The sequence below is a fragment of the Athene noctua genome, unplaced genomic scaffold (assembly GCF_965140245.1).
Source record: "Athene noctua unplaced genomic scaffold, bAthNoc1.hap1.1 HAP1_HAP1_scaffold_66, whole genome shotgun sequence".
In the NCBI taxonomy this organism is placed as follows: domain Eukaryota; kingdom Metazoa; phylum Chordata; class Aves; order Strigiformes; family Strigidae; genus Athene; species Athene noctua.
In genome coordinates, this window is record NW_027437556.1 from 622,537 (window position 1) to 631,567 (window position 9,031).

At 41.3% G+C, this 9,031-nt stretch overlaps 1 pseudogene; it reads right to left on the bottom strand.

Moving 5' to 3' along the window:
* Positions 1 to 3,209: 3,209 nt before the first annotated feature.
* Positions 3,210 to 5,974, bottom strand: LOC141955018 (zinc fingers and homeoboxes protein 1-like; annotated as a pseudogene).
* Between the last annotated feature and the right edge of the window lie 3,057 nt (positions 5,975 to 9,031).

Here is a 9,031-nt window from a genome sequence, read left to right on the forward strand (position 1 = left end):
CCATACCATTACCAGCCAAACAAGAGTATCTCCCAACCACACGGAGCAGTCAATGCTGAAAAGGCCAGACCCTGATCTCTCTTACAGCATCTCACATCCATACAGAGTTCAATGAAATATGCTGACAACATGGTTTTGCTCCTCCCCCATTCCAAAGTTAAACCAAGGGATTCTTGGCTAGTCCTCTCCAGCACCACTGGCTACTTTGTGCCTCACCAATTTGAATCTTGGAAGCCAGGCAATAGTTTCATCATCAAATTCATGACACACACCAAAAGCCACTGCCTTTTTCTTTCCAGCAATCTCAAATAGTCAGAAGAGCTCACCGCAGGAAATGGCTTTCACAGACAACATCCTCCTGTAATTCAGGCAGCCTGTTCAACCTGCGAGCAGAAAGACAGCTACAAGTGTCCAGGGAGAAAGGCGAGTTAATATTTTTTTCATCAGACGTTTCTTGCTTCGATCTGGGTTTCACCCACTACCAGGCACAAAACCCAGATCTAACATGGGCTCCTCTGTTTCAGAATATCATGACTAAAAGGACTTTCTTGGTCTTTTGACAGTTATCACAGTGAGGAAGAAAGAGTAATTCCAGATTAGGTTCTTGGAAATGTGGAAACATTAGGATGTATTTTCTCTACACTAATCTGTCTCTCATTGGTCATCAGATGCAGAAGCCTACAGAGGAGATGCTGACAGATGTACAAAAGGAGGTTGCTAGTATCCTTTCTGTTAGTGTCAATATAAAAGCAGACAATGCTGGCAATAACAGCAGCACCAATTAATCATCATCACCTTTTGACATCTAAGTATAAAGTAACATCCCTAAAAAATACAGACTGATCGTAGCAAGAACACAAACTACTTGTCCTCAGAGTGCCAGTTTTCTAGGATGCCAGACATCTGCCTAAACTAACTTCTGTGAATTTGGCCCATTGTTTTTAAGTTGCTAATTCAAACTCAGAGTTCTATGTGTTGAGACTAAATGGCCTTCTTTTCCCCCTCCCTCTGTTTTAAAGACACTTGTTCAAGACGTAGATGTTCTGTATCAGATTAAACTACTTCTGACATTCACTTCACATAGATCAAACTACCTCTAAAAATAAGTGTGTTTCCCCAGTAGCCTCAAGAACAATCAGCATAGTGGTGAGGTGAGCTCAATCTGTCAGGATGAATTTAGGTTAAACTTGCGCACAAATCATTCAACTGGGCTATCACTTATTCTTATTCTTATTCAGAACAACTAAACACAAGCGTGTTTATAATTTCTAAGAATCTAAAAGCCATATAACCTCTTTTTTTTTTTTTTTTTGAGAAATAAACATCATGTCATAGCCACAACTTGAAAAACTTTCTTACTAGCAGCCAAAGACGCTTTTCATCTCTGTATCTGTGTATTCTTAGAGAACTCCAAGCAACTCTGAACAGCTTTTAGGCAGCTTCCACCTCACGTTTACCTTAAAATTCAGTGTAAGTTTTCAAGAAATTATTCTTTTCAGCTAGAAATATACGTACTTTTCTTACCATTTCCAACAAAGAGTGCACAAGCTAAAAACAAATGTTACTATCAACTGCACGAAGTCTGTCAGGCATTTAAATTAAATTGATGTAGGATACACTGATTGAATGTAACAAAAAGCATCTTCTAGCATTAGACTCATTCAGTCTAAATAATTATCAACAAAGAACATTTCAGCACAAGTTCTGTAAACCCAAAACACTTTGAAGGTACACAAAAGGTGCCATAATCACCTCGCATTCTTAAACCAAGCAATCCTCACCCCTAGGTTCATTGATTCCTTTGTCACACTTTTCCCCTTCTCTTTTGTTTTGAACTCTTTCCTTAAGGAATAAACCCAGGCCTTGAAACCTTTCAGGTGAAGTGGTGTTTGCAAAAAGACATCTTAGGTTTTTGCATTTTCATCCTTCATGAGCGGGCAATGTTCTCCTACATCAACGAAAAACACGTCTATGGTTTTTTTTGAATTAAACAACATAAAGCAATTAAATATTGAGAAGCAGTCACATGAATGATGAACATGAATCTTCCAGTTGATAATGCGGAAGAGGAGGAGCTGAACTGAATCTGACTTATAACCCCATGTCCTAGGCTAGGCCTAAGGATGTCCATCGCTTTGTAGCAAGGAAGCAAATAGTTGTTGCCTGCACAGGTAGCATCTTGCTGTCGCGGATGAAAGTATTGACACGGTAATGATTTAGAAAAATAATCTAGATTTATTAATAACTAACAACTATTTGTCAATACAAAATAGCTCAGAAAGAAAAGCGACTTATTCGGGTTCTAAAATGACAATATTCACTCTAACTTACTTAACGGTACCTTAGTTTATACACATATGTACATGCACATACACAAACCAGACATATACATACAGAAACAAAGGGGTTTGGATTTGGTGAAATGAACACAAAAGGGACAAGCACACAGGAACAAGGGTAAGGGTACGTACCCACACACACACATCCCCACCAACAAACAGGTGAAATAGAAGCTAGCTCAAAGAAAATTTCCCTCTCGAGTTTAGAGCAAATACTCACAATGCCTTGGCATTCCTCAACGGGCGATAATTGAGACTCGAGCGGGGGGACTTCGCCCTGGCCTTCCACCTGGAGCAGACGACACCTTAAGGGTTTTGGTACCTGAGAGGCGTCCCAGCTCAGGGGAGATGCTGGTCACAGGCTGCTGCGATCCAGGAGAGCTCAAAGGGTCTCTCTGGTGGTCGCAGTTTATAGGAACCAAGATAACTGACTTTTGTCAAATACTATCTGGTGCCTTCCGGCAGTTGCACAAGAATTTGAATAACATGCAACCCTGTTATTGTTCCATCTGATCACATCCCAGGCATAGGTGTGTCAGGCCATCAGGAGATGATGGGCCATTATAACCTTTTCCAAGCAATTGGGAGGGGCAGGAGCCAGGCTCCTCAAGGTTATCAGTCCTTATCTCCATAGATTGGTGGATAGCTTGGGGGAATGTGGATGGAATCACACCTGGCACCAAGCAGCCCAGCAAGGAGGGCAGGGAGGGGTAAGAATTGCACCACCACACTTGCCTATGTTCTTTTATGTAGAAGGAAAATGCTGAGCAGGTGCTTGCTAAATTGAAGGCCATGAAAAATCATTTGGCTCTTCACCATAACATCCAACCTAATTAGTTGGGTTTTGGCCCCCAAATCCCAAATGGCATGTCAATCTGATTTTGAAAGTTTACGCTTAACATGTCAGGGGCGTTCCCAAGTATCACTATCATCTGTTTCTTCCTCATCTTCCTGATCTTCCAGCATTTCATCTTCCTCCTTGTTCTTATCAAACAGCTCTATTCCAAGTTCTAATCCTCTTTGCCTTTCTGCAAACCATTCTCTGACCTGCTCATATCCCATGTGAGATTTGGCTACCAGTTCATCGAGGTCTTGCTCATTAAGGAATCTGTGCTTCATATAGTAGTCCTTTAGGATTGCTGTTCCAGTTTTGAATTTTATGACAGACACACCTCTGTCCCAGCAATTTAACCTCGTGCTTCCCTGAGGTCTCCCCCGAGGCCTCCCCCTCCCCTTCAGTCTTCCTTTTCCTCTCTTTCTCGCAAAGCCTTGGCCAATCAGACTGTTTGCATTGGCACTCTAGTAATAATAATACCATTTCAATCCTCCATTTTTCCAAGCATAGCGAGTATCTCCAAACCAGCTCACAATTTCTGATCTTGGGAGCCCAGTTTCTTCTGCTAGTTTGTTGTATTCTTGTAGAGATGGCCACTGAGTACGGACAAAAGAACTTTTAAGCAAGTGCAACTGCTCTGGTGATTTTTTGCCTATTTTGCTTGAAGTGGAATACACTGATTTGGCTCCTGCTGCTCCATCTCCCACAGATGTTTCTCCAGTCTCTTCTTTTGAGCTGCCAGCATTGCTCTCGTTCAAGTCAGCTCCCTCTTCTTTCAAGACATTCAATTTCCTTCTTTCTGTAAACCAGGCATCAAACTCTCTCCTGGTCAGTTTGGCTATTAACCTATTCATCTCTTCATCAGTAAGGACTGGCTTATTAAGAAAACCTGCTTGGAGGACCTGCAGCTGTTCAGCAGTCTTCTCTTTGAATTTCTGCTGGTTGAAATCAGGAAAAGCGCTCCATGATGACTTGTTCTGTGGAGTGACTCCCGTTGGGGACTCATTCATTTCATCGCTTGAATCAATAACAATGGTGGCACACGAATCACTGTTGAGATGAATCCCATGATTATTCTTTGAGTTTCTCTGATTGTAGCATGTATCGCTGAACCACTTTCTGATCTCTCCTTTAGTCAGGGCCGTTATTTTCATAAGTCTTACAATTTCTGAATCTTGAGGAAACTGATTTTTAAGGTAGCTGACTTTCAATTCTGCCAGCTGTTCCTTAGTTTTTTTCGCTCAGATTCCAAAGGAGTCAGGATTCATCAGCGCGCATTCATTTTTGATAGGCTGAGGGGCTGGAACAGCAGCTCCTTGTTTGGTTTCTGCAACAGGCTGAGCAGTGTGAATCTGACTCTTCTGTAACTGTGTTTGGTTTGGGACTCCTGCTACAGTCAAAGCTATTGGGGCTGTTACTGGTAACGTATTTGCACCTGTAACTTGCGTGAGAACAAGTCCTGGCTGACCAACTATTTGGCATGTCTGTAAAATTGAAGGCAAACCATTGCTAGCGGCAGAAATGTGTGCTGGAATAACAGTAATTGTCTGTGGCACGGTATGCACCGTGCCATTAAATTGTTTCCTCCTTGCTTCCTCCACTTCCTCTGGAGTCCAGCTCACACCGTGTTTCAGACGCTGCGCAGAAAACCATATTCTAATCTGTTCCTCTGTGTGACTTAGCTTGAGTGGAAAGAACAGTGATTTCTGACAAGGCTGGATATGGGAATTTGTTGTAGGTGTTAAGCAAAAGAGGACTGTTATCCAAAGCAGTATTATAGGCTGGAATGCTATTTACAGGTATTAGGACTTTTGGAATCAGGTTTGAGTTCTGTGGAACAGTGATTTCTGACAAGGCTGGATATGGGAATTTGTTGTAGGTGTTAAGCAAAAGAGGACTGTTATCCAAAGCAGTATTATAGGCTGGAATGCTATTTACAGGTATTAGGACTTTTGGAATCAGGTTTGAGTTCTGTGGAGCTGTAAAGGCTGTTATAACCTGTGCCACCCCAGGCTGAAGCACTGGTGCTGGAGTCACTACGGCACTAGCCACATCTGCTGCACTGCAAACACCTGAATGGCTCGCTTTTGACTCAGAAACTGCTGGTGGTGGGTTTTCTACTACTTCTTCAGAGTTTGGCTCCTTTTCAGTTCCCTTTTCTTCACCAGCAATGTCATCAACTACATTGTGGAAAACAGCAATACGTTTATTCTCAGTTTTGTTTTTCATCATTTTCATAATAGGAGTTTTGCTGATTGAGATCCCTGATGAGGGGACCTCAGAAGAGTCAGCCTGTTCAACATTTTCTTCTCTAACAAAACTCCCGCCAAAAGTGAGATTGTTCACTGTTTGTTCAAAGACTGTCTGATTACTATGTTTCACCATGGTCAACTTAAAATTCTCTTCTCCAGGGTGGTACTTCAAATTATGTTCTGAGAGAGCATCATATCTTTTGGTAAGAAAATTGCATTCTACACAAACATAGGATGAATTTAATACTAAGTTGGGATGTTCTGAATCTACGTGAAAAATAAACATATTGAGATCGGGAGTTTGAAAAGTACAGTATTTACACTCGTAACCACCTTCTACTTTATTCTACTTTATTTGTATTTTTCTGATTGTCTGAATCCACATACTCATGAACATCCTCATCACTTGTTACGCTCTCTGCTGTAGGGTTATCTGCTGGCGCAAGTACAGGTGGTCCTTCCTCCAACTCTGATACCATTTCTAGATCCGGATCCTGCTCGTTGGCTAAGACCATGCACAGTGTTGTTGATTTTCTTTTACTGGCCATGCCTGTTATGTGAGAATGATACTGACTGGTCAGGTACAGACCTAACTTCAAGCTCTTCTTGATTAATAGTAATGGCTTTCGGTACTTCAAGTCAGTTCTTGTAAAGTCTCAACATTTATCCCGTTAGCAGATTTCCTTTTGTAGTGCAATCAGGTTAGAAATAGTTGAGGATGAAATGTTGAGAGAGACTGCTTTAAAGTCCACATCCACCACCTGTAGCAAAGAAGAGACAGTGGAATTAGTTAAAGAGTAATTTCTATTCTGCTACGTATTTTGGCTTAAGGTAATTCAGTCCTTTGTGGTTCAATCTGCCACTGTTCATCCCCTGAAAACAGCAGACCCATTCCAAAAAGAGTTACTCAAACTAAGTTAAGAAAGGCAAAATCCAATCCACTTACTGTAGGCTGAAATCTGTTTTCGTGCGTGTCAATGCACTGAAAGGCATAAAACACAGGATGGTGTAAGACAGGGAACCTTCTGACTGTTTCCCTGTCTTCAGAACCCTTTTTCTTGGCATAATGTTGAGGTCAGTTGTCCTATATAACTTGCCTTTGAACTGCTTTGCCTAAGCTCTGGCAACATTTCTCGACTGCCCCATGAGCTCAAGTCCTTTCTATCAAAAACTCAACCCTAGTATGACATCTCTACTACTGACTCTGTCATGTCCCTCATGTCTGAGGTTGTGAAGGGTCCCAGAAAAGGCAGGCCTAAGAGTGTTTTTCTATTGCATTCTATATGCAAACATGAGTATGTCTTTATCCCAAGACTGAAAACAGGCAGAACAATGCCTTTTTTAAGGCACTTTGACAGACAAAAGATGACTATCCTTTCTTCCTAGCTCCCCAAATGTCATTCTCCAGTTGAAGACCAATCCCAAACCAATAAAAGTTGATTGCTAGCACATGGCAATTAACTGAAATCTGTTTTCACGCCTCTATGCATTAACAGGGACATGACTGATTGTGTGAACTGTACCGGAGAAAAAAAGCATTGAAGACTGATATAGCAAGCAGAAGCCAAATAAAATGATGTTTAGAATTCCTTGTCCATTTCTAAGAAATCTAAAGTACCACCAAATAAATCTCAGGCCTACAGAAATTCAGAGAATAAATGTAACCTTAAATAGCATAGACTTGAGAGAATTTTATCCCACAGGGAGCAGATCTAGTCTGTTGGAAATGATGCACAAACTTCTGCAGAGGGTTTTAATTCTGTAGTAGTTTTCTTCTTGAAATAAAATCAGACACTGATTTCTCATAACAGAAATCCCATAGGTACCATTAACTTTTAGACAGTGGAACATCATCTACTTCCCAAAGTGGGGGCATGCTCAACTTCAAGGGGAATACTCAGTAGCTGTTACAGAAGGCCAGCTTTGTTCATGACAAAGTCTTAAAGGAAAAAGAACAGTGTAAAAGGAAGAAATGCAGTTACAAGAAATGGGAAGGGGAAAAGAAACACTATTTTCACTGTACGGTAAGAAGATTCTTTCGTTTTGATTATGGCAGAGCAGGACTTGTGGGTAGGAAAGAAGATAAGTAATTCTCAGCTTCCCATTTTTTCTTTAGGCAAAAGACAAAACTGTTCATCCATAGCTGCTGCCCAGTGCTGTTCCATAAGCTGCTTTTTTGAAACTGTATGCCTCACCTCACTTTTTCATAAAAATCCTCCCCAAATGTTTTTGACAGTCACCCTCTGCACTCCTTCTGTGCTTACATTCAAAGTGCACAGCCTGACACGATAGGCTTTTTATGCCAAGGATACGGTTACATGGTATTAAGGACACCGACAGTGCTCAATAAATTGTGGGTAATCATCATTCTGGGATGGCAATTATTTAATAGTACTGAAACGGAAAGATACCCTTCTTCTACAAGTTAATGCTGACAGTCTGTAAAACTACACAGAAGTGTAAAAGATATTTATTTTAATGCCTATATAATGCATTTCACACCATCTCATTTATCTTTGCAGTGAAGGAATCATGAAGCAAAGCTAAATGGATCCATTTGTCTCAGTGTCCTGAGGGACAAGAGGTAGAGCATTACTAACCATACTGCTTTTTTTATGGGGCTAGAGGGCTCTTGACAAAAGACAGACAACTACCAAGACTCAATGTTGAGCAATGCTCTTGGGGAAGAGCTGGGTGGTATTACCTAATCTTTCTGCAATCTTGAGTAAAATTTTTAAAATGCCAGAAATGCCCGTTTTCAAAAGCTACTTAACAGCTAGCTTTGCTGACTGCGAGTTGCAGTCTGAAAAAGCGACTGCGGTACTCCACAGTGCCTCATCCCTAGCACAGCACGTAGGATCTACATGCAGGGCGGCATGAGTGAACATAAGAGCTTGCTAAAGGTCCTGTTCTGGGATGGCACAGAGCCCAAGTGAAAGCAACATTTCACCTGACATGCAGTGTTGAAGCGTGTTCAAGATAAGGACGGAGATAAATAAAATGGGAAACCTGTCCAATAAATCAGTAAGCGTTTTTCTCCAGTCTCCTCATTTACCCAATAGCATTCACAGCGTCTCCAAGCCTACAGATCCATATGCAATTGCAGCATTTGCAGCCGTTTAGCTAAATCTCTGTACCACGTACCTGCTGTGGTTCAGTTGTGCTCATCGTGCACAGGCAGATTATCCTACCCCTCCACTGTTTACCAATGGAGAAATAAGTTTCTTTAACACAAGCACATCTCAGAAAAAGAAAGCTGCATCTACGCTCTTCTGACTATGCTATGTAAGATTTTTTTTTTTTTTAAGGATGTTGTGATTTCAAAACCCGGTTTAATTCAGAGCTTAATGAAGAGCTACGACAGCATTCACTGAAATCTCAACAAAGCAAGATGCTTGCAACCCTTCCTAGACTTCTTTCCTCCACAGACTTTACAGAAACCTCCGTTCTCTTCTCCTTGGCGCTAACAGGATTATTCCATCTGTACCACTCTGCTTGACATGTTCTCTCAGTTTACCAGGGGATTATGAAAACTTGCACTCAAGTAGTTTATCAAATCAATTATGCATCAGCCTTGTACTTCCTCTAGAACACCTCTCCTGTAC